The sequence below is a fragment of the Schistocerca nitens genome, chromosome 9, assembly GCF_023898315.1.
Source record: "Schistocerca nitens isolate TAMUIC-IGC-003100 chromosome 9, iqSchNite1.1, whole genome shotgun sequence".
NCBI lineage: Eukaryota > Metazoa > Arthropoda > Insecta > Orthoptera > Acrididae > Schistocerca > Schistocerca nitens.
Window position 1 is genome coordinate 205,794,922 of NC_064622.1, and position 21,761 is coordinate 205,816,682.

Genomic DNA, 21,761 nt, shown 5'->3' on the forward strand with positions numbered 1-21,761 from the left:
ATCTTTTTACAAAAGTACTTCAGTCACCTTCAAAATACTGTCCATTACATGCGATGCACTTGTCAAGTCTCTTTTCCCACTGTTGGAAGCATGTTTGGAACTCTTAAAGTTTGATATTGTCTAGTGCCCTTTGTGAAGCTGTTTTTACCGCCTCCACATCTTCATAACGCTCCCCTTTTAGCGTTTGTTTCATTCGTGGAAGTAGGAAAAAGTCATACGGGGCTAGGTCCGGCGAATACGGAGCGTGGGGAACGACAGACCACCTCTGAGATGCCAAATAGTGGGTCACTCGTAAGGCCATGTGTGCTGGAGCGTTGTCGTGATGCAGAAACCAGTCACCTGATTGCCAAAGTTCTGGGCGTTTCCTCCTCTCATCCTCTCGCAGATGCCTTAAAACATCCAAGTAAAAGTGTTGGTTAACAGTCTGGCCAGGGGGTATGAATTCCTGATGCACAATTCCACAAACATCAAAAAAGACAATGATCATCGTCTTCACATTTGATCTCACTTGCCTTCCTTTTTTTGGTCTGGGAGAGTTGGGAGTCCTCCACTGGCTTGACGCTTGCTTGGTTTCTGGGTTATACCCGTAACACCAACTCTCATCCCCTGTAATGACTTTGTTCAAGAAGTTTTGGATCACATGCAAGCTCTGTTTTCAAGTCCTGACACACATTCATGCGGATGGTTTTTTGCTCCTGTGTGAGAAGATGCGGAACAAATTTAGCAGCAACATGTCTCATGTGCAAATCCTCACACAAAATCTGCTGGCACGAGCTCCAACTGACTCCTGTCTCTGCTGAAATTTGGTAGATCATTTGGCGATGATCCTCGTTGATCTTTTGGCAGACCTTTTCAATGTTCTCCTCATTTTGTGATGTTGAAGGGTGTCCAGAATGAGCTAGGTCTTCAACATACATCTCACCACGTTTAAAGCACCCAAACCACTCAAAAACCTGTGTGTGGCTCATAGCGTTCTCCTGGAAAGCTTCCTGAAGCATTTGGTGTGTCTCCGTTGCAGTTTTTTTAAGAGGAAACAAAATTTCATACACACTCTTTGTTCTTTTAAAGTTGCCATAACGACTTCGCAGAGGTAACCCGCCAACAGTCAGAGAAACACAATACCACACTTTCATGTTCAGCTCTACACTGACACCGTCTGCACAGCTGTTTCATGAAGGTCTATACTAACACCATCTAGCGTGAGAACCCTGCACTACGTCTATGAGTGGCAGTGCCCTCGGAGTCCGGTTTCTTTTGGGTCCCCTCTCGTATTTGGGCTCCGGCATTTGTACTGCAAGCTGCAATATCATCCTGTAGTTTCATAGTTGTTTTGATCTCAAACTAGATGTTTGCACTAAACGTGCTTTGAGCTGGGCGTTTCGCCCCTCAGCAGTATACTTGGGTTTCAGCTGAAATGGTCAACCTGTCATCAGTTGATTTCAGTGCAGTAGTTAGCTGTAAATTGGTATTGGTTCCATTACCTTCTGACCATGGTTCTTGCTCGATGCTTGTATTTAAATATGCTGCTAACCTGTTTAGCGTATGTTGTGGCTAGCTTAAATTAATCACTGCTCAATAACCCAACACAGTTTGTCGGCCATCAGAGGCTGTCTATGTGTTATTTATTCCTTTATTCTAGTCAATCTATAAGTATGCTATTCTTAATTTTGTTCCTCTAGGTAGTCATTAAGTTGCCATTTTTGGGGTGTTTAGATGGAATGTGGCTCCTTTGGGTATAGATTTGTCAACTTACAATTTATTGTTTTCCACCAGTTGTTAATCTTGCTTATGCCCATATACATATATTTTTCCCTTTAAATGGAGTGTGCCTGCCTTGATGTTATGAGTGACGGTTTCATTACCAGTTCTTAAATGCACCCATGTGCATATTTATATTTATGTGAGAACTTAAATTGTGTTCACCTGTTGAACTTTAACTAAAGTGCAGAAAACTGAATCAGGTATTTATTATTGTTCTAGTGCTATTATCTGTCAAGTGTAACACATGACATTTTCTTGGTCTGTTATCAAGTGTTACAATAAATGCAAAGTGCAGTGAAGTGATGCGCTACTTCAGTTGTTCCCATGATTTCCCATCTCCCCATATAATATTTAATTGTTTGATATAAGACTGATTTAGCCTTTGTTGAACTATTGGAGGGAGGTGCACATGTCTCAGTATAGAACTCAGTTCATTTAGTAATAATTCGCTGTCATATCACCTACACTGTGAAAACTCATTACACTGGTGATCCTGAGTCATGAATACATGAGATCATCCTTGTCTGTGCCGTGATTACTACAACATTGTCTTGCTGAATATTCAGCGTAAACCAGTGCAAGCGCCATGGATGTGTGAAGTGATAGTGACAACTGACACAGTTAATAGAGTGAAAATTTTGAACATCCTCAAATTACTAGTGTATCTTACGTGTTGACAATGATGACTTGCAGCAATAGTTGTGCTACAGATCCAACAACAGCAGCACTTCATCAGCGCTCCTCATATGCATCTATGCAGTGCCCTCACTGTACAGAAAATTTCATGTGATGAATGGCACCTCAACCGACCACCACATTGCCATTGTAGGCCACACAACAACAATGGGCTTTCATCCCCCCATTGTCAAATGGCCTCCTTCTGAAGGTGACTACCACTACTGCTGACCTCAATGGCATAATTTCACCAGTCAACCATGGTGATCATCCAGCATTTTAAACGTCCAAGGACTCACCTCAGGTGGCATTCCATATTAAGACAGAACAACAGCAACTGACAATCATGGCACCATGTAGCCATCACAACCACAGTTGCCACGTGGCAAACAGCACAGCAACTACATACCACACCATGCAACATGCATACAAGCAGTCAGCATGCCACGCCCCCTCACCAGGCCAAACATTAAGCTCCCGCTGTTCTATGCACATGATGCAGTGTTATGGCTTGCTATAGCTGAATACAGTTTTGCACACTGAGACATTAAGGACAGTTCAGAAAAATTCATCACTCTACTGTGTCACTTAGGCGAGCATGCCAAACTAGCAAGTGATGTCATTCCATCACTGCTGCTCTCCAGTAAATATGAGGTGGTGAAACGAGTGATTCTGAGAAGACTTACAACCCACCAGAACAACAACTACATCAAGCACTGTACAAAGCATTCCTTGATGATGGCATTCCGTCACAGCTATGGCACCACCTCCAGCACTCAACTGACACAGAGGTCATCAACAATCACACACTGTGGACTAGCTGGCTTGCAAAGTTGATGACTGTGGTCCAGTCAGCACTGATAGCCCCTGAGCAGCTGATGGAAGACAGACTTACATTGGCTGACAGAGTATATGCCCTAGCAAATGTAGAGATAACTGCCACCCAGATGGACCACCCCATAACAACACACCACAGCACACTATTGGTTCACCACAATTCACCACAGCATGACGTCTGACCCACACAAGCACTACTGACCAGCCACCATGATGAACAACCATGGACGAATTGGATAACACTGAAACTACATGCTGGTACTATCGAACATTCAGTGATATGGCACAAAAATGCTGATCTCTGTGCTGGCATCCAAATGCCACTGACAGGCAGGAATAGATGCACTCACCTGCCACACCACAAAAGTTGCCTTTCACCCAGGATCAGCCTGAAAGTGGGTGTATGCATTTTTGTCACAGATGTCATGGCCAACACCCACTTCCTGATTGACACAGAGTCTGACATCAGTATACTATCGCAGCACCTTGCCTTGGTGTGATCCACCTCGGAACTCTGCACCTCCTGGCTGCTAGTGAGATGTCCATACTGGTATGCAGCAGCATGACCAGAACAGGATGGAATACAATGCACGTGGACCTTCTATGTAGCTGTTGTTATGCAACCAGATCTGGGGTGGACTTCTTGCGACATTTCAAACTTTCTCATGACTTGCAATGGTCTGAACTGTACCACCACAAAATGCACACTATCATCAGGATCACACTTACTGATATTAAAACATCGGGATGTACCACCAATGGTCCACCAGTCCACCCCCACATCAATGCCAGCTAATGTAGCAAACCTTTGCTGCATTTGACAAGCTGAATACAACCCACTTACAGCTCCTGGATGCACATGAAGAAAACCATTGCTGTACTATGACTTCAGTCACTCATACAGGAGCTCACCATGGCCTGCACTAAAACTGATGCAGTGCACATGCCAATCTATGAGACCCACAGCCTCCTCATCGGCCATGTTAGAACCATGCCCACAGCCAACTTTGGCGGACATATCGACATGGATATGAACTTGCTCTGCCTCACCTACCTCCTTGGCCGACGCCAGTGTACCATGAACGATGTATTCGTGTGCCATATGGAACAGAACAGTCCATGGGATTATCACTACGCTGGGACCAGTGGTGTGACACAAGGTGTGTAGACTAGATCCTCAGAAACTCAATGCTGCAAAAGAAGCAGTCAATCATATGATGTCATGTGGTGTAATTCAAAATCTGATAGCCTGTGGGCCTCACAAATAAAAGTGGTTCTGAAGAAAGACGGATCAGTCCACGTACATTGAATGCTCAAACCGTGCGTGATTCCTACCAGTACCAAACATCCAAGACTAGACCCACAAACTAGCAGGGGCTACTGTGTTTTCCATCACTGATTGTAAGAATGCATATTACCAGATTCCCAAGCACCCATATGATATTTGAAAAACTGCCATCATCAAGCCTTTCAGTTTGTTAAAATCCTTGGTAATGCCATATGGACACAAAAATGCCATCCAGACATGGCATCATTTCATCGACAGTATGCTTTTTAATGTCCCCAATAGCTATGGCTACACAGATGATATATTAGTGTTCTTCAAAGACAATGAAGCACTTAAAAGACTCCCTAAGACAAGTTTTGATGCTGTAGACAAAGTTGGTGTCGAAATCAACAAGGACAAACTACAGCTTCACCAGAAACGGGTAACATTTCTAGGAGACACTGTTGTTGCTTCAGGAATACTTCTGACAGACAACCAGTTGGCACTCGTACAAAATCTTCCACGACCACAAATGTTCCACAAATTCCGGCAGTATCTCGGCATCGTAAAGTTTTACTGAAGAAGCATCTCACATGTAGCAAACATCGAGGCTCCCCTCACTGACAGGACCAGACACCCACAGACATTGCCAGCTTTCACAGACTGAAGACACACAGTTAGCTTTCACACATTCAGTCAACAGTTTGGTTTCAGCAGTTGCTTTAGCCCACCTGGTGTTAGGTGTGCCTCTTACAATCATGACCAAAGCCAGTGAGACAGCGACAGGGGAAGTACTCCAACAAATAATCAAAGAGCAAGTGCAAGTGCTCTTGTTTTTCTCCAAAAAAACTCTTGAAAGCCCAAACGCAGTATTCTGCATTTGACCAAGAACTTTTAGCAATCTACGAAGCAGTCCACTATTTCAATGATGATATTGACGGGCAAGTGGTTGTGATTTATGTAGACCATAAACCAGTCACAGATGTGACACAAATAACCCTAAGACAATTTAGATACTTGGACTATATTCCTCAATTTACTATGGATGTCTGCTACTTGTGGGGAGTGGATAACATTGTGGTGGACTACCTTTCATGGGTCAGTACTATATGACTTCAAGTGGACTATCTCAAAATGGCACGGGAACAGACATTGGATCCACCAATTATGGCACTCACTTCTGACCTAGTGACCAGTAAAAAGACTGAACAATGTCAGCTACCAGAGACAGACGCAGTTCTCCTCTGTGATGCTTTGCTTGGAAAATGACAGCCATTGGTTCCAGCACCCTTTCGCAAAGCCATTTTTTGGTCATTGCACAATCTCTCCCATCCAGGAATACAGCCCACAACAAAGCTTGTCACTGACCACTTTGTACAGCCAAATGTTAAAAGAGACTGCAAAGTACAGACATGTGCATGCACTGCCTATCAACAAAGCAGAGTCAGCCATCACTAGACCACTGCACAGTTCTGTGGGGATGATTTTGTGACATTCATTTGGACCTCACTGGCCCTTTACTGGAATTTTCAGGACAAAAATATGTCCTCTCCATGGTTGATCATGTGACACAATGGGTTGAGGTGACAACAATGACCAAAGTGATGATGGAAGCCACAGCTACAGCGTTTGTGCACAAATGGACCACCTCATCATGATAATGATGGACCAAAGATAACAGTTTGAGGCCTCACTGTTTGAAGCATTATGCAACATGAGCGACATCAACCACTGGCATATGACAGCATACCACCCACAGAGTAATGGTCTTGTTGAGAGGCGGCACAGAACAATGAAAGCAGCGCTCATGTATCATGGTGGTGAATGAGCAGATGCATACCCTTATGTCTTGAGTGGATCTACAGGAATGCTTGCCAAATTGCTATACAGAGAGATACTGCATATACCGGCAGACCTTTTCACGTCACACATGGATAGCCAAAGGTCCTGAGTTTGAACCTCAGTTCAGCACACAGTTTTAATCTGACAGGAAGTTTCATATCAGCACACACTCTGCTGCAGAGTGAAAATTTCATTCTACCCACAACCATTACCGGAACTACTACAAGTGGTACAGAATTAATTCAGTGCGTTGCCATCCAATTGCCAAAGCCCCACACAGCACCATCTACTTTCATACACAAGGCACTCACCATAAAACAATTTGTCATGCTGCATGAGGACACAGCCTGACTTACACTCACAAGCCCCCCTTACAAGGGCCCATACCAAATCATCATTCCATAATGACAACACCTTCCGAATTGTGGTCAATGGCAAACTGACAACAGCGGCTGTCAACTATCTGAAGACAGCATAGATCCCGCAAGATCTCTCCACCAGCTCCACATCACTTTGTTGTTGGCACCCAAATTGATGAAATGTGAATGACTGGTGTCACCCATGCAACAGCTAACAGTGGACGACAAAATGCCACTTCCCAGCTTGGTGTTCTGCCAATCATGATGCCTCCTGTGACACCTCAGGGATTACGAACTCACAAAAGTGGTGGCAGTCATTAATCACAGTGATAGCACCTCCACTGGTGCTCTGCACTCCACATGGGGTACCCTATGGGGACTCTGAACAATAATATCATTGATGGACAATGTATATGCTCTTTTGTGGAACCATAGTTAGTACACTTTGTGCTTTCATATCGAACAGGCACTATGTATTGTACTAAGTGGAAATAAAATTGTGTACAGAATGCAGCATGGTTGGTAATAGTTTGCTACCATATGGCCTAGACTGTGAAAACTCACTACACTCTCATATGATGTACATTGTCTTTGCTGTAGAGCATCCAGCAGAAGATTGTTGATCATTATTGTCACTCTTACACTCATTCACAAAACACTGCACAGCTTTTCTATTTATTCTGGTAATGTAACTGAGTAATAGTTCTGAGTGACGGACTACACTCAGGAACCAATTTTAAAGTGACCTGTTTAGTGAGTGAATTTCAACTGCTTCATATTCTTCCAATGAATCTCAGTCTGACACCTCCTTTCCCCACATTTAGACTCCTCAATATTTGACATATATGGCTAATTAAAGATATTGTTCAGTGTTGATGTAGTCAATGGTTAGCCTTCCAGTGAGCCAGGTTGGACTTTTGTGGACTGTATGACTCCATCTGGCCTTATCATTACAAACTTCTCTTTTTACATCTTGTAATGTTACTCCTTTCAAAGGTCTTCATTTATTTGGTTTAGACATCTTCTTCTGGGATGTCTAACAGATTTCATTCCATGTACTGTTATTTCCAAATAATGTCTAGGAGTTCTAGTCTCTACATCCATTGGACATACCAAAACCATTTCAACTGTGCAGTGCATAATCTTTCCTCTATTGTGCAGGTGACTTGCATGACATCTATAATGCACTCATTTCTAACTTGATCACATCTTTTCTTTTGCATAGCTGTCCATAAAAATTTTGTTTTGCATGCTTGTAGCTTCTTTCTGTCTCTTTTCAATAATGTCTAAGTCTTGAAGCCATATATCATATTTGATACAAGGTATGTTTTGAACATTGTCTCGCCAGATTTTACAGGAACTGCTTGATCCCACACTAGGTTGCATACTTGATAGAAGAATATGGGATCTTTCAACACGGTTTTGACTCCTAAATTAGCAATCCTCTTGTTTGATACACTACTTTCAAGATAACTGAAGCTTTATGCATATTCAATTCTTTCTCTATGAAGTCTGAGGTTACATTGGTTAGATGTTCTACTCAGTTTCATTGCTTCTGTTTTCTTCTTCTCACAGTTAATTTGTACTCATTAAAGTTGTTTAGCCAGCAATCTAATTTGTTCTGAACCTCATTCTCTGTCTCTGCCAGACGGTAACATCCCCTGCAAAAACTAATAGGTTCAAATCACAAAATTCTACAAGCTATAATTTTGTTAATAATTACATCCATGAGCACAATGAAAAGTAGAGGGGAAGTGCAGTACCTTCTTGTATGCCTCTCTTTGTTCAGAACCATTATGATATATCATATCCTACTTGTACACTTTTTCACAGTTTTTGTACAGCAACTGGATCTTTCAAATTAGAGAACTTGGAATCCCTAGTTTATGTAGAAATTCCAATTTTTGCTTCTTGGGACTTTGTCAAAGGCTTTTTCTGTATTTAAAAATACTGTCATCACATCTTTCCCTTTTCCCAGTACTTTTCCACTATCTGTCTAATGACAAAACCTTGGTCAGTTGTTCCTCTGTTGCCTTTAAAAAACCATGTTGTTCCTCTTCAAACTGATGTTTTATCATTATGCTTAGTCTTTTCATTATGATCTTTCCTAATATCTTGAGGCAGTGATGGCGGAGTAATCTCTCTATAGTTTGTACACTCTCTCCTGCTCCCTTTTTTGAACACTGGCATGATCAATTCTATCTTCCTGATCAATTATTTCTCCTTGTCATTTCATACTTATTTTCTTTCCACATTACTCCTAGTGTGTGGTGTAGCCACTGAAAACACTGTATGCCTCTTCCTTTGATCATATCTTCATAAAAATCCATCTATTTATGGTGACTTTCTCCCCTTCATAGCTATCAAAGCATTTTCTGTTTCTGACTGTGAAACTGGTCTTTCCCCTTCTCTTGGTTTGTTCGGTTAATTGATTTCATTTAACAATATGACAAAATAGTTTCTCATTTTCTCTATATTTGCGCAATCTCCCACTCTTCCTTATTCCATAAATCACTTTTTTTAATTTCTTTAAAGTCATCTTCCAGTTGTTGTGTGAATGTTTCTCAACTATTATCTTTCTCACCCTTTACAATTCTCTCTACAAATTATTTGTTACCTCTATATTTTTGTTCACATTGGTTAGTTTTTAGGCATCTCATCGTATAATCCCTTCAATTGGTTTTTCTTTCTCAACATTCTTATCTTTCTTTACTATATTCCAGTCTTTAATAGCTGCTTTTACTTTTTCATTCCACCAGCTGGTTTCTTTCTTGTTTAGTGTTCCTCTCATTTTGCCACACACTCCCACTTCACTTTCCATTAATGTTCTTTCAAACAAAAGTTGCATTCCTCTTCTGCACTTTGTGTTTTATTCCTTGGTAACTTTTGCATTACCAGATCTTCAAAATCTTTCCTATTTGAATCATCTTTTAGTTTCAGCTCTTTTATTCTCAGCACTTGGTGTGTACTTGGTGCTCAGGCAGCCTTATAGTCCAAGTCAGCTACTAGTAGCCTGTGGTCACTATGTAAACATACTCTCTCACATTTTCTCTATTTATTATCACATAGTCAATAATTGTTCTGATCTTCCATTTATGGCTGTCTTGTTTCTTGAAGAAGATCTTGTTCACTTTCAAGTTATTTCTGGCACAGAAATCTGGAATATCCTCACCTTCAGTATTCTTTTCCCTGTATCCAAAAGGTACTATCACCTCTTCATAGCCAGATCTATCAGCTCCAGCCTGGGTCCTTTGATCCCGTATTATCATAATACTTGCTTATGTACTTGGTCTTCCAAATTTCCTCGGAAATTTATTGAGACTGTTATTGCCTAATTTCACTCTGGTTCTGATGATTCATTTACATGCACAATATCTGTTATGACCTCAATACCTTCATACAGGACAAACACATGTCCACTCTTTGCTTCCTTCTTGTTACCATTGCAAGTACAGCTTGCAAGCATTCCTCAATTTGATTTCATCCATTTCCATTTTGTCCCACTTGCTCCTAATACATGCCTTTTCCTTCTTTCTATCAGGTTGACTATCTCACATGTGCCCATCAATGTAATTATGTTCAGTGCTCTTACTCTCAGTTCACTTTCCTGCTAAGGCCCAGTCTTCTTGTTGGGTCTTCAGTTGGTATATCTTCCTACATTCTCAGGATGAGCATTAGGCTCTGTAGGGTCATCATTAATTCCTTAGGTGCTGGAAGTGAAATCTTAAGTTGGTGTGTTTGATCTGAGGCTTATGCTTGTAGTGAAGCAGCATAACAGCTTTTTCTCTACTGGCTTGCTAGGTTTACTCCGTTAGCCTTTTAGGGTCACTCCTCATCGCACAAAGCAGTGGGTTCCATCTGCACTACCGCCAGAGCAATAGATCATCTCCTCTGCCAGTTCCATCATACCAAATCATTTTCTCTGCCTTTGCTGCCATTAAGGTCTGTACCCATAAACCTAGGCAGGGATTTTGTGATATACTACAGCCTGTCCTCCAGTGTACTGGAATGTAGGATGCCCATCCCCACAGTGTGAATGCACCAAATGGAAATTACACAAGTAGAGGAACAGGGAAGGTGGCCTTGACCACCTCAAGTTGTGGTAATGGTATGATGACACAACCAATGGTCAGTCAAATAGTAATGAATCTTTGTTCTTTCTCATGTGCTTAACTTTACTCTAGTTAATCTTCAGGAGCATCTACCACTCTTTACAATAAATGTTGATCATCTTGCAGGTCTTTTCATATTTTCTATTCTCTAATGATGGAGTCTTGTTACATACAATCATCACAGGCCAGTGATGAAACGCTCATTGTTAGAATAGAATCAAACAATGGAAACTTCAGGTTGGAATATCAACAGTGTTACGAAAATGATACATTGCCACTCACCATAAAGGTGACATAAGAAGGAATGGCCACCGCCAAGCTGTTGCAAAGAGCAAAGTGGACCAACCTGTAGCACAACATCCAGGTGAACATTACATGCTTGACTTTAATGGCTGTTCACAACCCACGCCATCTGGACCCTCCCCTCCGCCATTAGCTTTTCTCGAATGTGCAGATGGTAAGTATCCTAACAACATATTCTTTGCTCCCAAAATTATCTCACCCTATGGTAATCTACTGTCCCCACACCTTCCACCCAACTGTTTCCACCCTTGCTGTTCTACCACCTCTTCCCAATTCAAGTCGCCTCACCCTCATTGTGTGCTGCTCTCTGCCAACACACTCAATGATCTTTTCCCCTTCTCTTCTTCTTTTCTCTCCTGTTCTTCATCCTCTCCTCCTCCTGCCTCCACAGAGTGGCTCCAGGAACTCTCTCCTGATGCTGAGCCTGGCAGCCTTATCCTTCTGCCATCTAGTCCTTCCACTTTTCTCTTCTCCCATTAATAGCCTGCTATTCCTCCGCCTTCCCCACCCCAATCCGTATTGCTGGTTTTGTTCAATGTGACAGTTGCACTTTGGCTGGAGATACCAGTGTGCTTATGTGTGTGAATGTGTTTGTTTTCTTTTCTGAAGAAGGCTATGGCCAAATGCTCAATGCATAACAGTCTTTTTGTGGTGCATCTTTGCAATTCAACATTGTTAGAACAATAATATAAATATACAAGTATTTACTTAACTTTGATGTAGGACAAACTGGTCCAAGGTTGTTATCACATGTTAGTAACCAGCCGTACTTTTCTGACTACATTTCTTATACTTTATTCAGGCACAAGACTTACTTACAAATATTTTCATAGTCACATATCATAGTTTATTTCATAGTCATATATCACATATATCCTGCCAATCAAATATTGCACAACAAAAATGTTGATGACTGGAAACATGTTGACTGGTCAGATGAGTCTCATTTCAAATGGTATCGAGTGGGTAGATGTGTGTGGGTAGGAAATAACCTCATGAATCCCTGGACCCTGCATGTCAGTAGGGGACTCTTAAAGCTGGTGGACGCTCTATAATGGTGTGGGGCATGTTCAGTTGGAGTGATATGGAACCCCTGATGCACATAGATACAACTCTGACAGGTGACACTTATGTAAGCCACTCTCTGATCACCTCCATCCATTCATGTCCATTGTGCATTCTGATGGACTTGGGCAATTCCAGCATGACAATGTGACACCATACACTTCCAGAATTCCTACAGAATGGCTCTAGGAACACTCTTCTGAGTTTAAATACTTTCACTGGCCACCAAACTCCCCAAACATGAACATTATTGAGCATATCTGGGATGCCTTGCAACGTGCTGTTCAGAGGAGATCTCCATTCCCTCATACTATTACAGATTTATGGACAGCCCTGCAGGATTCATGGTGTTGGTTCCCTCCAGCACTACTTCAGACATCAGACAAGTCCACGCCACATTGTGTTGTGGCACTTCTGCATGCTCGCAGAGGCCCTATACAATATTATGCAGGTGTAACAGTTTCCTTGGCTCTTCAGCGTAGAAAACTCTCTGGGTCAGCATCTTACTCTGTGGCAGGACAGTCTTTAGAGTAAGTTCTTTCTGAGCTCTTGTAGGATGTGTGCATGTTTTGATGTATTGTTGCCAAGGGATAATGAATATTTATTGTACACTAGTGGTCTCAACCATTTTACCTGGAGCATCATCAACTGGGTCCTCCACAATTAGTGACCTTGCAATGAATGGCAGCACCTCGACTATCCTGCATACTTTGTATCATCTTCTATGTAACAACAATGGAACTATCTCAAAACTCAAATGCTGGAGAAGTACGATTATGAGGCAGTGACTTATATAGTGTTTTTTCAAATGTATGTGAAATCTTATGGGACTTAACTGCTTAGGTCATCAGTCCCTAAGCTTACACACTACTTAACCTAAATTATCCTAACAACAAACACACACACCCATGCCTGAGGGTGGACTCAAACCTCCACCGGGACCAGCCGCAACGTCCATGACTGCAGCACCTTAGACCACTTGGCTAATCCCGTGTGGCCATATAGTGTTTATTTTAGTGATTCACATCAACAGGAACAACCTTCACCTTCTGTGAAATGTGAAACTGATACTTTATTGCGCAGTGCCAGTGGTATCATTGGCCCTCATGTATACAGACAATGTGCACTGACCACCGATCTTTTTGTTGGCTTTGGTATTGAATACAGCTCATTTATATATCAACAAGATGTTGTTCAACAAACTGTACCAGACAGACACAGTAGAATTTTGCTTGATTCTGTCACACCTTCTGTGCTGCGTACAATTATGCTGAACCCATTTGCACCGCCATTTGCATGCTTTCCGGTTGGGCCATGCATGAACACTTTCATGGATTTCCTTCCACATTGCAGACTTCTCATGAGAGCTCATCCATCATTGATCTGTGACCAGCTATGATACCACATGCGTACCAATTTCAGCAACTTGTAACCTCCCCCCTTTACTATTCGGCTTATCCTGCTTGCAATATAAAATATGACCGGGGATCGCGTGTATGCCTAATGGATTTTTTCTAATTGTATAAGGCTATCTTTCCTGAAGAAGTGATACTGATAAGTAGGAGTAAAGTGTACAACCAACCCTTGTGATGGAAAGTCAACTAAAAATAAAAGTAATTAAACCAAACAGGGCTATAATTTGCAAAATGAAAATTATTTTTTGCATTCACTCACAAACAACACTGGACAGAAAGGCGTACCACTGATCATGAATCGAAATGTTACACTAATGAACGAAAAGAAAGTGATTAATGGTCGCCAGCCCACTAGGGCAATTTACATCCAAAATCCTGTACAAGATGATGGGAAAGGAAAACATGTATTATTAAACACTGATGTGGCAACTAAAGGTTGCCATGTTTTTCTTTTTGTTTCTTTTTTTAATTTTTTATTTTTATTTTGGCACTAATTTTAAGTGAGTGTGTAATGATAAAGAAAACTGAGAAATCCCTCTTACATTATGTTTGGTATTAAATTTTGAAAAAAGGCAATTGAGTAATGATTTGAAAATATGCAATTAAACTATATGTTAGTACTGAACTTCGCTAGGTGAACAATGACTTTCAGTGACCTCAGCATTACATCATCAAAGAAAAAAAAAAAAAAAACAAAAAAAAAAAACAAGCACTTTTTACTTTGCCATTACTTATTTTGCAAATTGGATTTCATGTTATTGTCTGAACAACTGAGCCTTTTTTACTGACTTGAACAGAATTAAATACTAGAATATGTACCAAACCAAACAGCCATGTGCTCAAAGCTATATGTAAAATAAATAAAACTTCTGCACTCTTAATTTGTGCATTTCTTTAGATTTCGATTTTTTCCAGTGATTGATTCTCAAACCTGAAAATTGAAATTGCTTTACTTTAGTCATATACTGAAGCCTCTATTGTACAACAGTTAATTGAAAGTAGACTGAGGCTAAAATTCTTAAAAGAGAAATGATTCATTAACATACTGGCTGTAACTATTCAATTTGTTTCTTATGACACTCAGTTAGCATATTAGTAAAAAAAGGAACAAGGATCCTGCTTGGTAACAATGTCCGGGGGCAATGAGGACACAATCACCCTGATTTTAACTGATTATTTAAATAAATCTTATCAATCAAATGACATTCAGTTGTGCTGCTGGGTTAGCTGTTAATACTTTCTACCAATGAACAGTCTTACTACAGTGCTGTGCACACGACAAAAATCAGAGCCGATGACGAAACTGTGTTGTGGAATTGCTGCTGTTGTTGAAGACAGTAGCATATTGTGGAGTAGCCATGGCTAATTATAGTAATGGGCAATCGTAATTAATACAGCCTCTTCCGCCTGTCCACTGTCCATACTCCTGCTCTAGCCATCTGGCCAGCGTGCGTACTTGATGCTGCCAAACATGGTACTCTCTACTGCAAGAACACTACAAGTGCTAGAACCCACCTCTCCTCTCTCCAAGTGCTCTGTGCAACAACTCCCTGCCCAAAGATTTTACAACCCACAAGCACTGCTATTATCATTGCTCATCGATGCAAATAACAATTCCTTTGGCTTTTTCCCAGAGCTTATAAGTTTCACAGTAAAACACAATGAAACCTCAAGAGACTTCTACCTAAATGTACACATACAGTGAAGCAATGTCCTTACTTATTAAAAGAAAGCATTTAAATTACAAATATTTACATACAATTCAGAAAAAAAAATGTTATATATCGGTAGCAGGTGCGATGCATCCTGCATTTTCGGTGTTACAAACTACATAAAAAATTAGTAGTGTCATATCTCAATGAGAAACTTGGAACTTTCGGTACAGGTCAGGAGCATGTAGAGGAGCTCTTGCTCAAGTTTAAAAGAATAGTTGACCATGCACTGGATAGATATGATCCCAGTAGGACTGTTGATAATGGGAGGGAACCTCTATGGTATACAGTCACTGTAAAGAAACTTCTAAATAAACAGAGATTCATGCATAATAGGTATAAAGCAAAGCATGGAGCTGTAGATAAAGAGATGCTGAATGAAATGCATTTAGTTGTCACGAGAGCAGTGCATGATGCCTTCAATGGCTACCGTAGCAGAATATTGTCAAACGATATTTCACAAAATCCAAAGAAATTCTGGTTGTATGTAAAGGCTGTCAATGGCACCAAAGTTAGTGTACAGTCCCTGGCAAATGAGACAAGAATTGAGATGGGGGTAGCAAAGCGAAAGCTGAAATGCTTCACTCCAATTTCAAGTGTTTATTTAAGAAGGAGAACCCAGGAGAATTGCCCCAATTTAATCCTCGTACCACTGAAAAGGTGAATGAAATAAGTATTACTGTCAGTGATGTTGGGAAACAGCTGAAATCCTTAAAATTAAACAGAGCTCCAGTCCCTGATAGAATCCCTGTTAGATTCCATACTGAATTTGCAGTTGAGTTAGCCTCTTTTCCAACAATAATCTATTGTAGATCCCTCAAACCAAAAACTGTGCCCAGTTCTTTGAAAAAGGCACAGGTCACACATGTCTACAAGAAGGGTAGTAGAAGTGATCCATAAAACTACTGTCTAATATTGTCGACACTGAATTGTTGTAGAATCTTAGAACATATTCTGTGCTCAAACATAATGAAGTATTTTGAAGAGAATGACCTCCTCAATGCCAACCAGGTGGTTTTCAAGAACATCAATCATGTGAAATCCAACTCACACTTTTGTTACGTCACATACTGAAAGCTTTGAATCAAGGCAACCAGATAGATGCCCGAGTGTTTCTTGATTGCTGAAAAGCATTTGACTCAGTACTGCACCTATGCTTATTGTCAACAGTACAATCATATGATGTATCAAGTGATATTTGTGACTGGATTGAAGAATTTTTGACAGGAAGGACACAGTATGTTATCTTGGATGGAGAGTCATCATCAGTTGTGGAAGTAACTTCAGGTGTGCCCCAAGGGAGTGTTCAGGACCCTTGTTGTTCATGCTGTATGTTAATGATCTTGCAGACAATACTGATAGTAAAATCAGACTTTTTTCAGATGATGCAGTTATCTATAATGAAGTACTATCTGAAACAAGCTGCATAAGTATTCAATCAGATCTTGATAACATTTCAATGTGGTGCAGAGATTGTTCAGAAATGTAAAATTTTGCACTTCACAAAACTAAAAAATGTAAAATCCTATGACTATAATTCAATGAGTCACTGTTGGAATCTGCCAACTTATACAAATATCTGGGTGAAACACTTTGTAGGGATATGAAAAGGAATGATCACATAGGTTCAGTCATGAATAAAGCAGGTGGTAGACTTCAGTTTATTGGTAGAATAGTGGGGAAGTGCAATCAGTCTACAAAAGAGATTGTTTACAAATCACTTCTGCAACCCATCCTAGAATATTGCTCAAGTACCAGATAGGACTAGATTGGCATATTGATCATATACAAGGAACAGCAGCACGAATGGTCACAGGTTTGTTTAATCCATGGGAGAATGTCCCAGAGATACTGAAGGAACTGAACTAGCAGACAAAAACCATACAGAGAAAGTCTAAATTTCAGAACTGGCTGTAAATGATTGCTCTAGAGATATACTACAACCCCCTAGTGCAGCTCATACAGAGATTGTGAGGATAAGACAGGCATTTAAACAATCATTCTTCCCGCACTCCATACTTGAATGGAACAAGAAGAAATACTAATAACTGGTACAATGGGACGTACCCTCTGCCATGCACCTCACAGTGGTTTGCAGAGTATAGGTGTAGATGTGGATTTAGATCAGTATTGTTAGTCTCATTCCACAATCCAAGCTGCCACCCTTCTGCCCTGGACAACCGGCCGAGTGCACTCTCTACAACCATGGTATTTCTGATGACAGATCCAAGTTTGGTGCATTACTAAACCAATGAGGTGAGCATGTCAACATTATTAGTGACATTATTTTGAATCCCCAGCTACCAGCAAATACAACAGGGGAAAGACAACACACCTCCAGTGCCTCTGCAGAATTTTGAAACAGCAGTTACACTCACTTATTTATGATGAATGTTTATGCACCAAAACGCCCTTCCAACTCTGGAGACACCTTAAAACATAAATTAACATCACACTCATGCCACATCACACCCTGTGGACTGAAATTACCCCCTCAGTGACAACTAGCAATGATCTCATGTGAGCATAAGTCATTAGAAAGGAAACCAATTTTGGGTGGGGGGGAGGAGGGAGGGAGGGAGGAGGGGGGCGGCAGACTTCTAGTTGTGTTACAATATTGACAGTGCATTAATTCAGCAGACAACAATGACCAGCTCTGCCTCAGTCAGGCACCGCTCCTTAACAGGTGATAGCACACAGCCGAGGGGAACTGAGAGAACATGGGCACCACCGAGGATGACGGCACTCACATCTGCCCACACAGCAATCTCCAGCCAGTAAAAACAGACAGGCAGCCAGATGACAGCAACACCTTGCATACTGACAGGAAGGTGCAACCACACCTTTGTTGGTTTCAAGTATGCGACTGCACGACACCTTGTGTTCACCCAAATGAAAGAATGATCTGCAATAGGTGTTCCATATCTTTGCATTGCTACAAGACACCTGCTTCTCAACATGTGAGCCAGTCTAGTTGTACACAGTCTCCCTGTGAGGGCAGTAGACTCTACATCCTAGATTATATTCGCAACCAATATTTTCTTGTCTATACTACATCTGAAGTGAGTGTCATGCCATGAGAGCTGCCGCTGCATGAAAAAAACTTTATCTGTCTTCCAACTTCATGCAGTGCATTATTCACATTTTGCAATGTACAAAATCGCATCTTGATCCTTGGACTTGGGTTTAAAAAGACTTGTTTTTCTGGGAGTTTTCCATCACCAACATCACAGAACCCATTCTGGGCACTGACATTTTAAGACATGAAGAGAACCACTCCATACGTGATAAAAGTTGCATGTCTATGGATGAGCTCACAGCTGTGCATGCATACTTGGAGCAGCTGATAGAGAATGACCTCATTTTCCGACATTATCACAATAAGTGAGTCAATCACCTTGGGGCAGCCGGCAACATTCACACACACACACACACACACACACCATCGGAACAGCATGCACCATCTTAACCAGCAATAATACAGATCAGACCAGTATATCTTTCATCAGATGCCCGTGCAACTAATGTTTGGGTCCCCTCAGCCCCAATAGATTCGTATGTGCAGTTTAAACAAAGTGCTATCTGCGACAAAACAGTTCATAAAATCGACACCACACTGGGCCCTCCAGTCAGACATGATGCACATAGATTAAATCCCGATAAATTTTGCATGGCCATGTTGGCTATAGAGGAGTAAATTTCGCATGGCCAAGTTTGTTATAGAGGAGTTATTGCAAGCCAAATCATCAGGCAGTCCAATAGTCCTTGCTCATTCATCTTGTACCTAAGAAGCATGGCACATACAGACTATGTGGTTACTTGCTCCATGCCAGACAGTTATCCAGTTTCAAATATTCCGAGCTTCTATCAGGAGTCTCTGTGTTCAGTGTGCTGGACTGTAAAAGGGGTTATTTGCAGATTCCTCTAAACAAAGAGGGCATACAAATTATGGCTACTGTCACCACCTTTTTGACTTTATGGATTCCTTTAATGACACATGTGCTCAGAATGCAATAAAGAGTTGGCAAAGCTTCATAGACAACACTATTTTCAAATTCTCCTTTTCTTATGCCTACTTATATGATATTCTAGTCTTCTATACTTCTCAACACAAACACAAAGAGCATCTCAAAATAGTTTTTGATGCCTTAAAGAAGCCCAGCATCATAGTAATGATGAATGTCAACTGTGACAGTCAAAGGTTATCTTCCTTGGTCATTCAATTGGCAGTGAAGGCATCCTGCCTCCTACATAAGGGACTGAGTTCATTAATTTACTACTGCAGGCATGGAACTTCCAACAACTATCCCAATTTTTTGGTAAGGTAAATTTTAATTGCAAACACCTACCTCTTGCAGCTGCCATCCAGGCACAACTGATGAATGTGTTAGGAGGTAAACACACAACAGATAATTCACTGCACATCCCACATCTTCATGGTGCAGACAATGCCATCATAGATTATCTCTCTAGGATCAATGCACTCTTCTTAATGGATCCAAACTATGACAAACTAGCAGAAGAACAACAAAAGAATACACAATTATGCCAACTCCTATCTGACACCACAACTGGTTTGCAAATAGAACACTGCACTGTTCCAGCCCCTTCAAACCAAGTACTGTGTGATGTTTCACTGAATTGTCTTCAACCAATAGTAGCTTTCAGCATGTGAAGAATCATATTTGATAAACTATGTGGGCTGTCCTATACGGATATCCATCCAACAGCGAAAATTGTCACTGATCACTTCACGTGGTCAATGTAAAAAAAAGAGAGAGAGAGATTGTCAAACTAGGACACAGTCATGTGCTGCCTGCCAATGAACTCAAATAGGATGACATGGGCAACTACAACATGACTGTTATTTGGTCTCTAAGGACCAAATTCAGCATATCCATCCAGACCTCATCAGGGCACTCCCTTACTCAGATGGTTTTTATTATACCCTCTCAGTAAATGACACTGTAACTTACTGGATTTATACTATATCAATATATGACATTACTGCAGAAGCCAAGGTGAAAGCATTTGGATGGTACATGGAAAGAAAGGGCCCATCAACATGTTCCCTGAACTGCCAATCTGAATCCTTCACATTCCTGTCAATGTGTCTCTCAATAGGGACTAATCTTATTGTGATTCAGTTCCGCATTGCCAGTTAACAGATCTTCATAAGAAGTAGTTCCTAAACTTTTGGTGCATCTTATTTTTACAAAGTTCTTGGGCCAGTTGAAAATGAAGATGGGATGGAATCTGTAAAATAATTTTAGGTATGTCACAAAGCTTTTATGGCTTTTCGTGAAGTAAAAAAGAAGAAAACTGAATATCTCATGAACAGCCTACAAAGAACCAATGGACATGCATGGGAAACATGGCAACCACCACCACTAACTTAATGTTAAGGCTGTAAGTAATATACAGCAGCATATACATTTCTTTAAAAGCAATCAAAGCCACTCCAGCTTACATGATTCTTCAAACTGTATCTCTCATAACAACTGAATATTACAAAATTATTTTGGATGTTCTAAGCAAAATATCCTGATATAAAAGTGAGTTATGAGGCCTATATGGGCACCTTTTATGGGAGCCAACATCGCATTCAGGCACCAAAGAATGGATGCATGCTGTGTATGTGATGAGAGAACTGCTAAAATGAAAAGTTTAGAGGCAGAGAAGAAACTAAAGTGTACCTACGATTAAATGAAACAATTGGATTATGAAATAAATAAATGGAAATTTCTCAACACCTGGCACAAAAAAAGCCAATGTATTTTACTTTTGGAAACAGTCTGATAAGAAGAAATCAAAGAAACTGAGAGAATTTGAAGCAATTTGATTGAATTATGGTAAAAATTTAATGGTGCCTAATATCTCTACTAATGACATTTACTATAAAAGGCAGCTATCTATAGGTGCATTCAGTGTCCATGTACAGTGCAGTTTCCAGATTGTATTTTATGTATATCCAGAGCATCAAGGAAAATCAGAAAGTGATGATGTTTGTTTCCTGTTGTATCACTTTATCTACAGCCTTCTCAGTTCCGATGTAACCCACATGGGTATTTTCTGTGGCTCGTGTAATGGGCAACAGAAGAACTTAACTTTCTTCCAGTTCATCTATATCTGGTGAATGTTGAGAAAAAACTGGAGTTAGTCAAGACAATCTTCCCTATACTAAGACATTCATATCCTGCGCAGCATGATGGAATGTCATACCTAACAGTCCAGGTTCGTTTCCCGGCTGGGTCAGAGATTTTCTATGCTCAGGGACTGGGTCTTGTGTTATCCTTATCATCATAATTTCATCCCCATCAATACGCAAGTCACCAAAGTGGCATCAACTCGAAAGACGTGCACCAGGTGAATGGTCTGCCTGACGGGAGGCCCTAGCCACATGGCACAGGATA